The 19,956-nt window shown below is 31.5% G+C and overlaps 1 protein-coding gene across 1 annotated transcript in view; it reads right to left on the bottom strand.

Moving 5' to 3' along the window:
* The window catches only part of LOC119833906, a 70,051-nt gene extending 61,033 nt beyond the window's left edge, over positions 1 to 9,018 (bottom strand). Inside the window, exon 1 of the mRNA XM_038358127.1 lies at positions 8,913 to 9,018. The gene's annotated coding sequence lies outside the window, so the exon portion shown is untranslated. The remainder of the gene's footprint in view (positions 1 to 8,912) is intronic.
* Between the last annotated feature and the right edge of the window lie 10,938 nt (positions 9,019 to 19,956).

Here is a 19,956-nt window from a genome sequence, read left to right as displayed (position 1 = left end):
AACTGCTATTTGTCTTTGTAAATATTGCTCTTAAGTAGAGCCATTTTCGCTTTCGCAAACTGTGACATTTACTGAATGTAGATGTAACTGAATCAACGAGCGACGGAGGTTCTTAATTCGACTGTTTTATTTCTGGTTTTGTTACTCTATGACTCTGTTGGTTTTCAACTGATTTAGAATTTGGAGTGGTCTCTTCTTCTAGAGACGACGGTGAGCTTTTTTGAAGAAAATAATAGTGAGAAAATGTTGGGGTTTTGCCAGAAATTTCGTCTTTTATTTAATTTAATTAATATCCTCGAGTTTTACTTTTCCTTTGAATCTTTAAATCTGTAATCTAATTTCATTCAATATTATTAGAGATCTGCTCGAAATGGATATCGTTAAAAGCTTTATATATTGTATAGTTCATTTCACTAAAGCCCGTCTATTATTTATGCATCACAAAACCAAACTAGAATGTATTTCAATAAAAATAATAAAATTCAGTAGTAGTATTTACAAGCCTAATCATAAATATAAACACATTTTTTTACAAAATTAGAGCTTTTTATTTAGATTGTAACGTTACAATTGAATGGCATAGATAATGGTATTCAGATGCAATTAGCATACATACAGTAACGGATGAAATAAAGAACGAGGAAGTCTGTTATCTCGCTGGAAATAGGCAAGGAATATTCGCACAATCTCAAAGTCTTCGAACTTTAATAAAATTGGTTATTGATAAGGATCTTTGCACAAGCTGCTAGACTGGAAATATTGTTAGCTAGTGGATTGTTTGCACTTGCATAACGTTTGTACACTCAGCTGAACGAGGACGCTCTGACGTAATGAATTTTAAACCACTTATAAGTGTATATTTGGTTGAGGCAAATGTGCAAAAAGAAAATTAAGAATATGATATCTTTGGATGTCTAAGTTAAGGGAATTTTGCGAGCCATTCTAAGGTAACGATTAAAATTAGTTTGATCTTTGGAAGCGCACGAAATTGTATACAGAGATATTTTGAATCGATATGGTTATTTTCTTGGATTTCAATAATAGAAACGTATATTGTGGTACAATTAACAAACAAATTATGTTAATTTGTAAAGAATCATAAGACTATAGTAAGAACAGTAGTTCAAGGGAATGTGTAGCATTTACTTTGGAATTCTATCCTAAAATAAACAACTGTTCTTGAAGAAGTGAAGTCCTATCAAGAGTTTATGTAAGATTTTAAAATATAGGTGCTATTCATATCCATCGGAAATAAAACAATCACAATAATTAATATTAATAATTTGTGTAGCTTTTGTTTAACCCTAGTTATTATTATGAATTTGATAAAGTAAATTTATAACGATAAATAAGTACAATAGCATTTATCTAATAATTATAAAATAGATATAATCAAATACATTAAGATGTTATTCTAACAGAATGGCTCTTGGTTTGAAGCTTAGGTAAGTTAGTTCTACTCCGTAGAGGAGAATTTAACCAGCGCTGCACAGTTACTCCCACATTCCGTCCAATTGATGATCCTCATGACATACTCTATTTGAAAATTAACCCATCAAAGCAATCGTGGAAGAATGAAACCGGGCTTTAATCTTTCATCTTAATATATTAAACGCAATGGCGACTGATAAATGTGACGATCTGACTCATTAACGCACACCACTAGTTTGTAGTAACTACTGGGCTGATGGGGCTGAAATTCGGACCATGCTGGAACTGTAAGCAACAGTTAGTCTTTTCATAAGTGAATGAATAACTTAAACATGTAGCATATTAATAATAATATAAAAATGCCACATTACATTCTTAACAAAGTTAAATTATAGCATATCGTATAATATTGTAGCAGTAACTTAGCCCCGAAATCAATCACGTGTCGTTCAATTTGTCGATTTTGTAAAATTATTTATCTACACCTCTTAATTCAATATGTTCAAAAGCTTATAAAAATAACGCTAGAATCGCAGTGTCATGAATGCAGTTACTTTTTCATGAATACATGTCGAATATAAAAAAAACACGTACATTTTTACGTAAATCAAATGAAAGTATAACAAGTTTCAAACTATATTGACTATATAATAAATATGGGCGGCATTTATTTACTAACTACGGAAGCGAGCAATCGTGTTTCTGTATGTAAATTGGTTTTGTGCGCGCCGAAGATTTAATGAATTCGCCTTTTGTTTACGTGCGCGACCACTATTTGCATTGTATATGCAATAGAGAATTTTTTAACTGCATTGTAGACACTGCATTTTATTAAGCTATAAAAGTCGCAGCACCTCGCATATGCATATGAATACTAGCTGGAGATTGACTGGTACCATCTAGCTACCGCAAGCTATACAAGCTTTGCCTTCGGCTTACTTTAATATGTGATACATATATCTATATATCAAACTTGAATTGATAATTTTTAGCAGCTTTAGTTAATTTTGCATGTATAATTCGAGCATACGAATTATTCACATTATAATAGTACATATAGAAGACGAAGAAGAGGAACTCGAAAGATAGGCTTGTCGATTGTATCTGAGAGAGCTTATAAGGAGAAAGGCATGTCTTATTTTAAGAGTAGTTGTGGCTTCCTGAATTAATTCCTGAATAAAGTAGCTCATGAGATTAGTGCGTTCAAACAAACAAGCTCTTGAGTTTTATACTATTACTCATAGTATAATTAATATTTCATTATGAATGAGCTTTTGATAAGATAATCTTTGTTCAACTTTCATGTTGCCTGTTATTATTTTAAACACATTTAATTTGACTGGCACCTAATAAACCATGCCTTTAACTTTAGTTATAATCTCGCTTTTCCTCGATACATTTTCTTTAATCAAGGAAAAACTTAAATATAATTTTAAATATACCCTATGATGCATAAAATAAATTCACATCCAGTATGTCGTATATAGTCAAATTATATATCTGAAAGATTCTGCGGTTATCGAGAAACAGAACGAATGAATAAAACATCTATTTATTTGAATATAAACTCAGAAATCATAATAGGAAGTATACATTTTATTTTGAGAAAATTTCAAACGGATTTTGTTGAAGAATGAATGAAACGCTAACGAACCTTTTTAATTCATGTCGCATCGTATGAAATTTATACTAAGTTGTAAACACTCACGTACTTTATATCAAATATTATGTGACATTCGAGAGGAATCCTAGTATTTCGCTATTTGTAAAAATAATATGAAATAAAATTAAAAAATAATGATTATAATTTTGAAAATTTACAAATACAGCAAAAAGATAAAAGATTGTATTTTTAGTTACTTTTAGTCCTAGTAAAACAAAATCAAAGTATCCAAACTATTTTTGTATAATGGCGTGTTGTGTCTACATCTAGAAGGTTATAAATTAAATGAAGGCTACCAAATACTTAATAAAGTATAGCATATATAACATTGTGAAAATTTTCTACCAGTTTTGTGGATTAATTCTCTATTTTTATTTTTCATACATTATCTTATTAAAAACTATCGACGATAGAGATAGAGAGATATCGACATACGGAAAATAAAGAAAAATCTGGGTTACTATTTTAAATCAATTCACATGAGTTTCAAAATCAATATATAGTTTGTTTTTATTGACAACAGATAACAAATGATAGTCATACATGCCGCCTACCCATATCAAAGACCTCCCTTAAATGTCTCTAGACATTCGTATCAAAGTTTCTCTTATAGGGTCTAATAGAATCAATTTGCTTTTCAAACGTATCTATATCGATCATGATATGCCCTAATAGGTTCTGTTTGGTGATAGTGTAACTAATGTATCATTGACGATAGTGTAAATATATTGTGAGTGTGGGAGTCCAGCACAATTCGGCATGAATTGGATCAGATCGCACCGGGGAAGGTAACCCACAGAAGGTCGGTGTGAAATAACAGCATGCTGTGTTTCGTTCCGTAAATGAGGGAGGCCGTATCCTTTTCCCTTTCTTTCATTTTTCATTTCTTTATTTCCGTCGATAATTCTTTTCTTATCCTTCATACCTTTAAAGCGTGCAACGCATTTGCAGCTGCCCTATATCATTGGCGGTGGTGATCGCTTATCATCAGGCGAACCATTAGCTCAGTTGTCCGCTAATACAACAAATATAAATATACTCAATCTCAATCGATGTAGAATTAACTAAACTGCAAGTTTGAATTGTGGGGTATTCGGATGTTATATAATTTTTATCTAAAGTTTATTATATATTAAGGCTTTATCGGTACTACGATAAAGCTCCAATTAAGAAAGTTGAAATCGTGAAATAAGTTTGACTGTGTGTAATAATCGAAAGTAAAGAATACAAATAATGAAAAGCTGGTATTAATTTTCAGTTTGGCACAGTTGGTGAATGAAAAATAATCTTCTAAATTCCCATCTGATTTTAAACTGGATCGATGTCAATAAATATTCAAAATCACAACTAATTGGAGTGATGTTTGTTGAATTTCGTGTTAAATGTACAGAACATAAACTCAATCCACAAGTGGTAAGTAGATAACAGTTGGAAGCGTTATACTGGTATTAAGAAGTACTTCCGTCACTTAGTTCCGCGAAGTAAAACACATTAATTACTCAAACTGCTGTTGCGTTAAACGCGGCATCTTTGAACTTTATAAAGCTTTTAGTGTGGAATAACAAGTTTTATTATTTGACGGTTATGTACCTTCACTAATTTGTACATACTGATATGTACGATACCTTTACATATTCTTTTGATTCATTAAAAGTAATCATGAGTTTTTTTTATGTGTAAGCGATTATCACCGACTATAAACATTTGCAGCGATAGTGCCTTAGCGAATGGGCTGCCCGCTTTAAAGAGAAAAGGGATAAGGAAAGGATTGATGACAGGAAGGAAGGAATGGACTTAAAAAGATAGGGAAAAGGAAACGGGCCGCAGGCTTACAATGAACAAATTGCAAATTAATGGTCGTTTTTGAATTTCACAAATTTTACACACAATTTGATCAATTTCAGAAGTGAAATTATGTACAATAAATAGAAAAAGGAATACAGACAAATAGTAAAGAGATAAAGTAAAATGTAATTTCGCATAAGAACATCCAGATCTGGATTTATTAAATAGAAAGCAGTAGGTATCATAATACAAGTCGGGGAACTTAATTTCACGACAACAATAATCAAGTTATAAATAGATTACTTGAAGATATAAAAAGTAATTTTTCGGAAGTTAGTGACACGAATTGCGTAATATTTGACATCTCATCTTTCTGGTATCATTGAGCTGGAAAATAATATTTGTAATTTAATACAGGCTTGTTATTTTTTGGGAATTCTCGGTCGCTACTTATCTAACATCACGAAGGTGGCTTCAACATTCCTACAAACACCCAGTATTTTTTTTTTTTTTTTTTTTTTTTTTTTATGGTACAGTCGGCAATGGAGCTGGTAGGACGCCTGTTGGTAAGCGCTACCACCGCCCATGAACATTTGTAGAGGCATAAGGTCCATTGCAGACCTTACGCCTCTACAAATGGATTGCCGACTTTTTGGGAAGGGATTTAGAAGGATGGGTGATAGGAATAAAGGAAAAAAAACTGGGAAGGGTAAGGAAAAGGATATGGGCCTCCGGCCCCCCCACTCACCGAACGAAACACAGCAGAATGCTATTTCACGCCGGTCTTCTGTGGGGGTGTGGTACTTCCCCGGTGCGAACTGGCCCAATTCGTGCCGAAGCGTGCTCGACTACCACATACACGACGACCCAGTATTTAATTTAACTTATTTTTAGAATCAATTTTATGTGTCGTTGTGACTTTACTTCGAATATTTGATATAACCGTATATTATATACTGATATTTATTAGCAATTTCTTAATCTTATAGTATCGGAGAAAAGAAACATCATGTACTCATTATCATATCATTATCTAAGCTAGAAATAAAGAGTAAACATTTATGTTTTTGTATGTATGTTTGTAATGTGTTCACACAAAACTACAAGACCGGTATCAGTAATTCTTTCACCTTTATAAAGCTGCATCTTCGCTAAGAGACAATAGACTATATTTTGTTGTGTTTGTCACGGTTCAACCCGAGCGGAGCCACGTTGAGCGGTTATCCATTGATCAATTACTAAGACTGTATAAATTGAAATACTGCAAATTAACATACAATTATCATAAATATAATATTACGCAAAACAAAACTGAGAAATTCCATAATAACTTGAAAAAGTCTAAGATTAAGGTATGCCAATGATTCACGAAATATTTTCCAGAAATAACCAGACTCGAAATATTTTGTGATAAACCGCAGAATTTCTGGAAATAATCGCCAGTTATAATAATGAATCATTAAATTGGAAGGAGGAAAAAGGCCGTATCGATCAATTCTATCCTTGAGGTACCCGGCAGGCGGAATACAAAGTTTCAATTACTCCAGTGCGCGGTCTGGAGTCTATTTTACCCTGGGAAAATAAATATAGCAATCGTCCATAGTGTTGCCATTGATCCATATTACATAAATACTCAGTTTAACTCTTTCTCATATCACTATATTGTCATCATTTTGTTGTTTGTTTATTAAATTTACTAGCGAACCGGTCCGTCTTCGCAAAATTGAAATTACGTATGCACTATACTAATACCTTCCTCTTGAATCACTATTTATTTAAAAAAAAAACCGTTTAAAATCGTTGTGTAATTTTAAAGATAAGCATACAGATATACAGATACACGGTGGGAAGCGACTTTGTTTTTTTACTACGTAGTGATTAAGAAAGATTACTAAACTATAAGAAAATGAAGAAATTGTTTCGCATTATTCGCTTGTTATGTCTTTTTCTCAACTCACATGAAGATTAAATGTATCTTTATTTTACGATGATTAATTTTCAGAATAAATACTAAGATTGAATGATGGCTTCGCGTCCATCAATCCATCAATTAAAATAATAAAAGAAAAAATAATTTTACGCTGTTTTATCGCGAAGAAAGGAACAATGTTATATTGAAGTAAGTAGGTATATATAACAATTAACCAGGGTGTTTATTTAAATAAAAAATAACTGTTTATTCGTTTCAAATTCGTAGTTATATGCTTAGATATAGAAGGAATGTCAAAAAAGTCCGTTCAGCCAAGTTCAATGAAAATATCAAGGATGGTAGAGCTTTTTTTATTATTATTCGTGAGTTTATTTTATTATCGAATTTATCTTGAGAGCAACTGGTTAAAGCTGAAATGGTTTATGTCATATGCCGATGGTATACATTACACTACGACCAATAGAAGCACAGAACCGATAGAAATGTTCCAAAAAAGGAAAATATAAAAGAAATGGAACAGAAGTTTCGTGGGCCAACTAATTTTGTTGTATAAACTGTTTTTTCTTATAACCATATTATAAACTTAGTACCTTCTATACTTACAAAGCTGAATAAAAAATTTAACCTTGTGTAAATATTTAATCAGATTTTTTAAATCATAACATATATTTCAAATCATAACATATATATACACATGATTTTTTTCATTATTACTTATTATTACCATTTTTGATAATTTTGTATTTCATTTTATTCTTCTCTATTTCTAGTTAAAATTATGTGTTTTAAGAATTCTATTCACAAAATGCCTTAAAAGCGGAACGAAGGTCTGGGAAACGATTTTGTTTATAAGCTGTTATTTGTAAACTTTGGATCAGCTTACCTAATTTATAAATTTTTCATTTGTACTTAATTGTTCCTCAAGAAATTGCTAGAAGTAAAGAAGATGAGACTATGTGGGACAATAATTGGCAAAGAAACGTTATATATAATTTGCGAGCTGTATTCGATTTAGAAACACTAAGAAATCCTTTCTTGAATAATATATCTTGAGAAATCTTTCCAATTTTTCTTTCTAATCCTGAAGTGATGTTAAATTTCAGTTTATTTAAGGAAAAGTTGTTTAAATTCAGTACTTTAATGTTTTATATCATTGACTTATTCTTTGGTTTTTCCAGTATTCTGAGCAAGTGTGTTTGTTCAGTAAATAAGGCCGCCCGAGGCGCTGAAATCCATCTGCTTCCGTTTACTTCATTATGCCTTATTACCTAGTCCCACGCCTCGTGATAAAATATGGTATATTTACTTAGCATCAATCATATTCGTATACGAATCAGCAATGCCCATAAGAAAACAATCACGATTCTTAATAATGACTGAATATAGATTGCTTGTATGTTATATGCAGAATAATTTATATGTTATGTATAAGTGTATTCCCATATATGTACCCTTTTTTATTAATAATATACGGCCTTCACGACAGCTGAAAGCATGGCAATAAGACGAAGGAATCTTAATCGCTACCTACATCCTTTTTTCAACCTACTCGTAGATTATTTAAAAGAAAACATCTACAAAGTCGTTAATTTCACGAAATGGTCTCGTCAGTATCTTAAGAAAAGCCCCTTTAATTAAATAAGATAAACCCATTTAATGTAATCAGAAAAGCAAACAATACCAAAAGCTAATGAGGGAGGGAGCGAAATAAGCTTACTTGATTTGTGACCACAATCCGTTACTTAATTTATAAAAAATCGATAAAATATCAGGGTATAGATTAAAACAATTTTATCATATCTTGTACAAATAATGATAATACTTAAAAGTTTTAACAACAATTACAGGACTACATGGTAAAATAACAATATTCTTTAAAAATATACGCTAATTATACATTTCATAATGACTTTCATAAATTTTTCAAATAAACCAACCAACTAGGAGCACAAAATATTAAATTAAACAGTAAGCAAATAAAAATTTCATGCCACTTATAAAACCATCGATCATAACTTAAAAACAATCACAAAACTCGAATAAAACGCAACCAAAGCAATGTTTCAAGCTGCGATAAAAGCTACGCGACACAGGTAAACTTACGTTGTGTACGCGAGCTTCGTGTGTCGAGAGGCACTATAACAGCATGCGTTTTGTTATTCCGGCGCAAGGTTACGCGTGACGTCCGTACGAACGCTGTCCACGGCGGTTGGGCAGATACTGAGAAGGCTCACCCAGGCGGCGGCGCACGGCGCAGACCGCCCACGGCTGCCGTCATGCCTCTTACCCCACAATCACTACGAAATAATATCACGCCGAATAAATTCACGCGTTATTGCAATTCGAATATTCAATTTGTTTGTAATCATATTTGCTTATAAATATTATAGTAAAAGGTGATTCTTACCTTGAAGGCCTATCATTTTTATTTATTGAGGTTCTTTGAAACTCAAAATTTCGTTCGATTTTTTTTTTCAACCATTAAGAAAATACAGTACACACGTGTTATTTATCCGAAACAAATTTTGTCTTCTTTATATAGTATAATGTATACGTTACTGAAAGTAAGTAGCTGGAAGTATTAATTTTGTCAATAAGCGAGCTCGTCTCAACACAGACATTCCTTAGACCATTATTTAACACAATATATATCACAAAATACGTAATAAATGAACGAATCCTTTCAAATACCACTGATATGCACCAAACACAATGATTAGAAAATAAATTTCGCTGTTTCATTATCCATTATATCGTTGGTACCTGTATTTTTCGCCAACCTCACTGTTCTATCTTTGTGTTGAATACAGAACAAGCTAATAAGGACGTTACTAAGACTCAATTCCAATGAAATACTTGATAATATATTATGTGGGTGGGAACGAATCCACAATGTGAGAAAGAAAAATCTTTCTATCGAGTAATGCTTTGATAGCTTTTTTGCGTTGATAACTTAATAGTAAAAAGGTTGGTTTGAACTGAAGACTTCGTTTTGTACAATATTGTATTATTTGGCTTATATATGATTTTTACAAACGGCCTCGCCAGTTTACAAACGCTCGCAGCTTTTTGCCGAGAAATTTCCTGTGAAGCATGTGACATGTAAGTGTAAGAAATAAGTTTTATTAACGATTTTTTTTTGTATAAATAATACAAACAGTATAGGTAGATATTTTATAGAAGTAAACAACAAAATATACAAAGGACACTCTTATTCTCAAGGTAGAATACTCATTCTTTAGATCTTTTCGTTTCTAGTTCATAACTTGATTAAACTGAAACAAAGATATCATTTTACCGTTAACAGAGCTATTTTCTGGATCATTCCACGTATGACTTTTTACATTTTAAACGACAGTAGTAATTTCATCTCCGTTCGAGATTCCTTGAATGAACCGTGACCTCGCTCGAATGTGAAATGCCAACGCTTCTTAGTAGACCGAGTATTAGATCTGGCAACCGTACAGATAAGTTACGAGTATCAGTGAATTACCAAAACTCTTTAAATATTCGGAAAAATCCTATTCATAACGCCTTTTGAACTCTTAATTATGCCCATAGATAAAATTTTGTTACGTTATTACAACATAACATGTAATTCATTTGCCGCTATAAAAACTAAACAGTGAAACAGTGACGAATACGAGACATACCTACATTGTGATGGATATCTACGTCTATTTCACCGAATACACTTACATTATATTTTTTATTCATTTGCAATTGAGATAATGTATAAAGAAGGAATTACTCTGTTTACCCTAAGGGATATGCTAGACTTTTATCCATCTCTTGTGCCGTGTTTATGATATAAGAAATTTATTTAACTTTAAAAGTAATATGTGATTTGTTCTCCTTAGTTTAGAAAAAGCAATACAACTATAACATTTATTCGAATTAGCAATCAAAAGTTTATAGATAAAATTTATTATTTATGTTAGATGTAAGGAGAGACTATTTCTAGGTATAGATTGAATGGAGCAGATTGCATTGTATATAGAAGTCCTTCGTGGATATTTGAATTAGTTATATGGAACCGAGAGAGAAGTATTATTTATTATAGAATAAAGGAGGTTTCTTGTTTTCATTTCTCATTTCCACTGAATCACACTATGTAATTTTTCTACTTCGCACCTTTTTATGAGTCTTCGTATAACGAAGGCCCTATGAGTGCTAAATGAATGTTAGTCACATTTTCCAACAATAGATTGACACTTGCTTTCGTAGAATTATTCGACAAGGTATAATAAATATATTGTGACGTTTTCTCATAATAGGAGTACAGTCAGCAATGTATATTAGAAATGTTTATTATATGTCATTTAACATTGATTAATTATTATTAGCGTTCATATGGTAAAAGTCGGTGCCTGCCAAATTTAATTAAGTGAAATACGTGCATAAAAAATCAATTCTGTTCTATTTACCGGTGAGTCTACCCTGCTTGCATAAGCCATATTTTGAGTTTAACAGACTATATGGATAAATTAATTTATCAAATTTCTTTGCTTTGCTGCTTATATTTGAAGATTTCCGCTATCCACCTTCTGAATCCATCATCAGATCAACTCAATCCTATTTGCATTGATACTAAGCTTACAAAAGTATGAAAGCAATTTAGATTTTTGGTCTATCTGCATTGTGGTAGTTTAAAAAATGGCTATTGATAAACACTTGTAAAAGTTAATGTTTAAACTTTCGATTTTATGTTTGAGTATTGCTATGGTTTCACAAAAGACTCGTTAAATTTAACCACTCTGTAATGCGCCACGGTTTTACGGATTAAGCTCAATTCAACTTGTTCATATTTCAATTCATACAATTTTCTCGGTTTAGCATTGGAAAGGATAAAAATATATATCTTATTTATTAAGGTTTTTTATTACTCATGTACGAATAACCATAAAAATTGGATTTAAAATATTAAAAAGAATTATTTTTTTTTTTCATTTTTCAATGATGCTCTGCTCGTATTGGTCGTAATGTTATTCAGCCTCCTTTCTACCTTCCTCATTAAAGGTCTATCTCATAGTATTTATAAGGTATAGCTCATATTTTATTCTAATATATAAGCTACATTATCCTAGTTTCATAAAAATTCATTCAGTAGTTTTTACGTGAAAGAGTAATAAATATCCATTCATCCATCACACCTCACTACGTTACGATCACGCTTCGTTACGATCAGCTTGACGGTGGTAGTGGCGGTAGTGTTGAAAAGACATACATATTTTCTACCAACGCCATACGGATAAGTATATATAATGATTATAAATGACCTCAAAGAGATAAGCCTTCAAAATTGTACTCACCTTTTGAGGTTTTATGACAATATCTTTGAACAGCGCACTTTTTACCAGCACATAAAATACTTACACCATTGACCTTGACAATGCTACTAAATTGACCTAAGGCCAGTGTAAATTTCAGACGGGTAAACCAAAAATGTTGGCTCCAACTCCGCCGGTTTGGCTAGCTAATACGTTTTGGTCAAGGTTCTACGCACAATCTTGTGAAATATTTGCAATTGCAGTGCTTGCAATTATTTTTACTTTCTCGAATGTATTTTTAAGATGCGATGGTGAATTGTATTTGTACCTTTTATGAAGTCATATTTTTAAATTAATTTTAAATGTATTTATTTAAAAAAAAAATTTGGTTATTACATAGTATTCAGAGCTTAAAACAGCTTAGTAAACTGATTATCTTTTCCTATTTCAAACCCTAAATTGTTTTACAACGAAGCAACTATAATATATATTTTCTTTATTGTAAATTCTTCTCATTCTGTTCCAATAACACTGGATTTCTCTTTACGAACATTAGGGAAGCGCTTTCCACGCCTGCGCCACGATCGCGATGCGAAGTTGTGGTCAAGATGAAGCGCACTTCTCTATGGTACCTGTTACACTTTTGTTGAAGCCCCATTGTACTCACCGGGGAAAAGATTTAAAATAATTTAATCGAATATTACATTTTGACTATTTTTTATAAATAATAATTTTATTACTTATTATTTATACTATCTGTAAATTTTCCTTAATAATGTATTTTTACCACGTTGATGTGAAGAGCTTGCCAATTAAACTGATAGCAAAAATTAACATGAGCTGGGCGTCTAATTTTCAATTTTATTTCGCATTTTTCCACAGAATTAACACTTATTAATTAAAAAATCCATGACTTGCTAATGAAATTACATTTTAAAGTAATGTTAATAAATTACGTAATAGAGTTCTACACAAAAGGTTTTCGTGAAAATATTCGTAGAAAACGCGTAGGTGGGTATACGTTTTATAAAAGGTTTCTAATATATTTTCTAAGTGTGTATCAAACTCGCCGTAATTCCGGGCTCAGATTGTTAATTTATGACTTATATATTGAAATTAATTAACGCTTACATGATATTAACATTATTAAGTATGCGTGCCTGACAGGGTAGAGGTGTTTGTTCTATTTGCGAAATGCGAAAGTTCAATTTATGGGTGCTATTTCGGGTTGTTATCATTCAAGATTGTATTTCGAGCCCTAATTTGTAAATCTTGTTGATTTATACGACTTCGGTAGTGTTTAATTTTATTTTTAGTTCTTGTTTATTTTATAAATTTTAACTATTTAAAAAAATATTAATCTTTTAATTTTAAGTCTAACGTTAACCTCGGTAGGTAATTCATGTTAAACGTTGTACTTGTTTGCAAAATTTACTTATTTTTTTATTTTTTCGTTTTCGGTTTATATCGATTTTATTTTTTCTAAGTGAGAGAGAGATAAAACCGTTGTATTTTTTATATTTTGGCATACTGAACCTCTATAGAGTAATCCAAACGAAAGGAAACTGACTGTGTACTGGAGTTTAACTGTCCTCCGTCATCATCATCAGAACCCTAATGACAGTCACAACCCATCCAAACGTAAAGTTCTCATCAATACAAATTAATCAAACCCAAACACAAGGTAATTGTTCATCAAAATAAGACCCATTCTAAGAAAGAATGCAATATACAGAAGTCAACGATAAGAACAAAACAAAAAACTATTTATAACTCTAACAATTGAAGCTCAATTCCATTGAAAGCGTGCAATGCATCCTTAATTAATATTTCAAACCAACAGTTTGTGGAATAATCTCACCTTGATAATAATTAATTGGATTGCATCCTTGGACTGCGGCGTTCAAAGGAGCAATTTGCAACTAAATCGTTCTATATTTGTGTAGTGGACACCGCATTATTGATTTGAGTATATTAGTGTAGCTAATATTAGCTTCACTTTGTAAACATTCTATTACGCAATCTATTGATGCTTATACCTCTTCAAATGTCAAGCTTCAGATAATTTTAGTAACTCGAACCTAAAAAGTTATTCATTCGACTAGACTTCCCTCAGAAGCGTTTTTAAATCGTTAAATGCATAATGTAATATTGACCACCGGTTCAGAAAGCAGTGTCCACAGAAAAGAGCGGACAAGAAAGTCTGTATTTGCTTTTTTAAAGTCATGTCAATTATAGAATTAAATTTTCTATAATTTGTTATAATTTTTAAGCCAAAGTTGTCCTGTGATTCTTATGCGACAATCTTACACTTGAAATAAGTATTATTAATTTAAATAAAAAGTAGTGCTACTTGAACGTATTATATTACAACATAATATTTAGTATATACGTATACTTTCTGCTAGATGATATACTAATCGAGTATACTAATCTTATTCGGATATGTTTAAAACCGAATCTTATGGAAAAAACATTAACTCTGTTTTTAAATCGCACACAACATCATTCATACGTTGTGTGTGATTTAGATACAGAAGCTACATAGCTTCTGTACAGTATTAAGATGCACTATCATCTACTGAAATATAATATCGGTTTCTCTACCACTCTGGAATACTTTCAAAAGATTTTCCATATTGCGTCTTTTACAGCGAAAGTTCGTTTCATATCTTTTACCTAAGAGAAGTATAAACGTAAAATGCACTTATCAAAGGTTTGATCAGTTGAATAATTGAACAGCGAAATGTGAGCGCGAAACAAATTGGCGCGATCGACTTTTAATATATTTTATGGGCAATTTAGAAGCAGCTCTGAAACTACTTAAGGATCACATTAAACCTTAACTTTTTATCCGATACTGCTATTTAATCTGCGTTTACTTTTACTAAATTGCTTTGAGTTACTACATTGTACGGTTTTATTTGTAAATGTATATAGTTTCGAGAATAAAGTCATATTATGTTCTAAGATATTAGTGAGCTTAACATTTTGAGTGAAAATAATTGTCATTGAAACCGGCTCATTAATTTGAATAATATTTAAGAGACTCGATTTAGTTTCGCTTAAAATCATACTTATCATGTTTAGTTTACACCTAAACTACCTTTCAGGTCATTTTTAACTGTTTTCGGGAATATTGCTATTCTAAAAAAATAATTACAAGGAAAGAAAGTGTAAGCATATTTATTACATGTTCTATGTATTTCCAATATATCAAATAATACAAAGAAACTACATATTCGTGGCAGTTTGGAACCCTTATAGAAACTGAATATAATTTTTACTTCATACAACGTTGCGCAACAAAAACGTTAATTAAATAACCTACTAGCCTAATCTTACGAGAGTGAATATTGGCTTCGCAGAATCAATATATAAACGCGCAATATATAATAAACCATAAATAAAATGAACGCTAAATGTCTATAGTTTGTACCTTGATAACAAAGTTGAAAATGTAAGGACAACGTGTGAATTTGCGCGAGGTTTGAAATGTATTCTTGGAAGTCGATTGCAGGTAGACAGACCTTAGCCAGCTCTTAGAGCAGCCTGAAAAATGTCCTTACTACGCGGAAAACTTTAAACCCTCTCTACGGGCTTGCTTTTGAAAGCTACTAGCTGTTTGCTTATAGTTTGTGTGACGCCTGGATAAAAGACGCCTTCATTCATTCCTTTTTAACTCATTTGCTCAATTTTTTTTTTATTTTTACCTCATAAATTAATTTTAGTTCATACACAAGAGGATGTCTACATATTCATTTATTTCCATCACTTTTGATAAAAGCATTTCTATAGAAAAAAATGTTATAAATTCCAAATAGAAATTAACTAAAAATGTTTTCACCTATACAATAACCCGAATATCAAGCTTTTTTATTCGTAGGTGTTAGGTAATTTTTTTGTGTCATATCGCGTAACTGAGCTGAGGTTTGCCTAATAGTAATCGATCACTAAAAAGTAGTGGTGCCTCAGTGGTGAGAACCTCGGACTTCAAATTCGATAAGTCAAGGTTCGAGATCGGGGATGGGGGGATATAATCAAAAATAAAAATTGAAAAAGTAATCATTTAAATTCGATTAATATCAAATAAAATGAAACTGCTATATAAGTTTTAATTATAAGCAATTTTTAGTAATAATTTTAAGCAAATCTTGGGAATATTATATAATAGAGAACGTGCATTATATAGAACATATATACTTCAAGTTTTGCGTCTGTTACAATAGAGTTTGTCTAAACTCTCTCTCAGCATATCGCTTACTGTTTGGGTTATGCAAGTTTGATTATATTATCTCTCACTTTTGGATATTATCATCTCTAAATAGCACTCTCGCAATAGTTACTCTGATTTATCTTTAATATAAAATTTATAAATAAATTTTCTTAACTAATCAACAAATCAAGATCACAATACTTATAGCATCAAACTGAACCCAAGCATAATTTAAAATATTTATGGAATTTGTTTAGTTATCAAACTAATCAACTACAAAGGTACAATTTTTACCTTCAGTTTTTCAACAAATTCACCAACCATATTGTGACCACCTAAATGTAAAGAGTAATGGCAAGTGTATTTATTTAGGAGCAAGTAACGATCCATCACCAATACATCAAGTGTCGTAGAACATTTTCTAAAAGACATGGAAGCGATATTCTTCAGTTTGAAAGTCGAAACTCCCCACGGAACAGGAATGGGATAAAATACGCGGATGACATTGCAGAGAGCAACTTCTAGAGAATAAATAGAATTGAAAAGTGTACATTGACGTTCAGTTTACAAGCCATTGGACGGGTAAAGCTCTCCATTTCCACAGTTTCGCGGTAAACAATCGAAACGCATTCGCAAACAACACAATAACATAAATTACAACTTACTAACAGCTTCGAATCGATTATGTGGTCTATTTTCGGTTGTTGAACATTTTATGTACGGAGAAGTTTATTGAATAGAAGCGAAAACGTACAGGTTGGTTTTAAACATACACAAATAGTGCACCTGTGCAGAATGTCGGTTTTGATAGTTGCAGTGTAAACAAATGCATTCTTCTTCTTTGTTGCGGACTACGATGTTTGTGTGTTTGTGAGAGCCCCTGCATGTACTTGGAGCACGATATCAATGTGTCGAATATTTGATATAAAATAACTTTGAAGTAGGTTTCCTATCTATAAGTCATGCCATGCTCATCGACCGACCTCCAAAAAAGGAGGAGATTAACAATTCGACTGTATTGTTTATGTTTGTTACCTGATAACTTTTAGTGGGCCAACCAATTTGTATGATTATCTTTTTTTAATTTTTAAGCTGATGCATGCCACGTGGGTCCATTTAAATTTGGTCTAGTTTTGACAATTTGAAGAAGGTTTCGTTTTTCGTTAAATATAACTACATACATTATTTCTCATATTATTAAGATATGAATAATATAATTACTACAAGCTGTCCGCCCCGGCTCCGTCCTTTTTTATTTACGAGTCCATCAGAACACATAAAAACCTTTTTTTAGCAGTTAAAGAGGAGTTCAGTGATATATATTTTCGTAGAAGATTTTCGAACTACGCCGTTTGACTGTTACTCAACAAATTTTTACGACGAATACGAGGCTTTTGATATACCAAACCGGGTATACTAGATAAAAAATATTACACCACATTTATTTTATGTTTTGAAAGATACTAATATTGACAATAACCCCATTAATTATAATTATATAGTCTTACTAATAAAAATCAACCCGTCAGTATCAAATGTAGTAATTTAACATAAATATGTTGTTCTACAAAAGGTTATTGTGGCATATTTTCCACGTACGAGTAACCAAGATAAAATAAGAAAGAAATGCAGGGCAACACACCTAATAAAGAACTAGCGGATGTAATCTTAAAAATAAATTGCCGTGCTTATTCAATCTGGTACCTAGATTAAAAATACGGTTGTAGAGATCGGGAAAGAATTGTGGGGATTCATTGAGAGAAGGAATTTATTCCTAGGCTTAAAGAATAAAATACGATTTACTTACAATCTTACTTTGATTTATTGTTTGATGTTGTAAGCAATAGGAAAATATATATGAATTCAATTTGAAATTATTATACTAGTGATTAGGATATCTTTTTAGTTTGTCCTATGTAACTTTCATTAATCTTTCAACTCGAATACGAATCTTCGATTCTAATATTTTGTGCGTTGTGGTAACGAAAACACTTATGCCATCAAAAACATCCTATAAAACAACCCAAGTCTCGCATCTCAGTCTCTCTACCGTAAAATGTTGTGAGATCTATTTGGAAATAAAAGACTTTTTAATGGATTTTAAACGCGAATAAATCGCGTATAATTATAGTTGTCATATTTATTAAATGTATAATACTCGCGTAAAATCAGACACAAGAATATGTATAATGCCTGAGTTACTGAAAATTTAGGCTTCTTGTTTTATTCACAACGAAATTATAGGGGGGTCGAAAATAGCCTGAAATGCTTCGAGAATAGGATGCTTTTTTTGCTCGACTCGGTGTGGGCACTGTCGTGCCCCGAGTTGTCGCCGATACAACAATCACAGCAAGATCACTTAGTAAAATTCGAAACTTCCATGTTATTCTGGATTCTACTGCCTTGGTGCGTTGTGACTATGAAGAAAAGCCATGACGTGTTATCAGCGTTAAAGTATCGCTCAAACAATTTAAAAGACATATCACACTATACTTTGTTGTAAATGAAATTCACGTGTAAGTTAACTTGAAATTTAACTTTAGAATTACCTATAATCTTCTACACAATGTGCTTATTTCCTTTCTTAAATCTTCCTCTTGATTATAAAATATACTGCTGACTATAGAATACTATTATACCTTGTAACGCAATATGTATCTATTATACTTAAGCCGCCCCTTCAACTCCTTTTACATTATACACAGACCGCCCACTTTCCTTGCTTATAAAATGAAACAACTAATTATCTTAACAGTTCTTATTTCATAGTTCGTTTACGTAGAATTATATTTTCTAAGACTTACAAATAAAGTTAGGAGTTGATACAAATAAGATTCTTTATTAATACTCCTTTGAATATCTACAATCCTCGTATCGCAAGTACCCAGTATGTAACAAGGGGCTAAAACATTTATTATATTAAGGTGTAATTGTTTATTGAGAGTAAATAATTTCTAATGTAAATAACTTTCCGTGGTTAATAAGAGGGGAGATGTTTCTCACTATTTTGTTGATTTAATGATTATTTAAGTTGAACACATCAATAATATATCAATGTTTTTATTAGTAATTGCTGCTTTGACACATTTTCGACAACCTACACCTCTACTGGGTAAATGACATTACAACAAAAACTAAAATGCATCTACATAACGATGTTCCTCATCTAAATACCAAGAATAAATAAAATATATCTTAGCTGGTACCTAGAAATGGTTAGGTTAGTTTTCATGATTTTAAATAAAATACCCTGTAGATAGTTGTTTAACGTACGACACAGCTCTGTACTGTACAACATGACACTACGCCGTTGACACTCTCTCACAGGTTATATTATAAATGGTGATCTATTTCTATTTCATTTTTGCATTATTAAATTTCTATTAACACTAGAAATTTAGCTAATATATTTTTTGTAGCTACTTAATGCGAATCAGTTTGGCGGAGTTTTGTTTATTAAATAATTGTAAAAATATCTAGCCATTATGTAAAATAAAGTCGTGTCAATTACACCAACCATAACCCAAGAACGTCTGAACGTTAATGAATTTAGGTTTGTTGGATTTGTCTCTGCCTTGAACACATACCTTTAAACGAGCAATTCTTGTATATACTTAGTCTGGCCATAAATACTGTTACACTTAATTATAAAAAAATATTA

This window comes from Zerene cesonia, chromosome 18 (assembly GCF_012273895.1).
Source record: "Zerene cesonia ecotype Mississippi chromosome 18, Zerene_cesonia_1.1, whole genome shotgun sequence".
NCBI classification, from domain to species: Eukaryota; Metazoa; Arthropoda; class Insecta; order Lepidoptera; family Pieridae; genus Zerene; species Zerene cesonia.
The sequence above is the reverse complement of the archived record's forward strand: the minus strand, read 5'-3'. Positions and strand labels throughout refer to the sequence as shown.